A 1,238-nucleotide genomic window follows, 5' to 3' on the forward strand; every position below is an offset into this window, starting at 1 on the left:
TACTTGTATGGAGAGAAGTGCGAGATTTGCATAGACCATAAGAGCCTCAAGTACATATTTACGCAGAAAGAGCTCAACATGCGCCAGAGGAGATGGTTAGAGCTAATCAAGGACTATGATTGTGAGATTCTCTATCATCCGGGGAAAGCCAATGTGGTGGCTGATGCCCTTAGTAGAAAGAAAAGACTCAGAATGATAACGACTTCAGAAGAATTGATAAAGGATTTCGAGAAAATGGAAATAGAAGTAAAGGTAACCGGAACCGGAACTGAAAAGCTGTTTGAGATCTCGATGCAGCCAGAGTTATTGGAAAAGATTAGATTGTGCCAAGAGAAAGTAATGAATGAAGGCAGAGAATCAATGACTGGAGAAGAGATCCATACTGAGAGAGATAATAAAGGGATAATGAGGTACTCCTACCGGATTTGGGTTCCAAACGTTCAAGAGCTTAAAGACGAGATTTTGGATGAAAGCCATAGTTCAAGATATTCCATTCACCCGGGAAGCACCAAGATGTATAGGGATTTGAAGGAGTATTACTGGTGGCCCAACATGAAGAGGGACGTAGCAGAATGGGTAAGCAAATGTTTAACTTGCCAAAGAGTAAAGGCAGAGCACCAGAGACCCAGTGGACTTTTACGACCCCTGGAGATTCCCGAATGGAAATGGGAACAGATAACCATGGATTTTATTGTCGGTTTACCAAGAACGAAAGCCAACCATGATGCCATATGGGTGATTATAGACCGACTGACAAAGTCAGCTCATTTCATTCCTATCAATGAGAGATACACAGTCGATAGACTGGTGGACATTTACCTTAAGGAAATAGTGACGCGACATGGAGTCCCAGCGTCCATTGTCTCAGACCGAGACCCCAGGTTCAACTCCAGATTTGGGAGGAGCTTTCAAGAATATGCGGGGACCAAGTTAAATATGAGTACCGCTTACCATCCCCAGACGGATGGGCAGAGTGAAAGGACCATCCAGACACTAGAGGATATGTTGAGAGTCTGTGCAATAGACTTTAAAGGAAGTTGGGATGATCAGTTACCGTTGATCGAGTTTTCTTATAACAATAGCTTTCATGCTAGCATCGGAATGCCGCCTTATGAGGCCCTGTACGGAAGAAGGTGTCGATCTCCCTTATACTGGGATGAAGTAGGAGAGCGGAAGATGCTTGGACCCGAAGTGGTCCAAAGGACCAAAGAAATAGTGGATCTCATCAGAGGACGGCT

Source organism: Apium graveolens, chromosome 3 (assembly GCF_009905375.1).
Source record: "Apium graveolens cultivar Ventura chromosome 3, ASM990537v1, whole genome shotgun sequence".
In the NCBI taxonomy this organism is placed as follows: Eukaryota; Viridiplantae; Streptophyta; class Magnoliopsida; order Apiales; family Apiaceae; genus Apium; species Apium graveolens.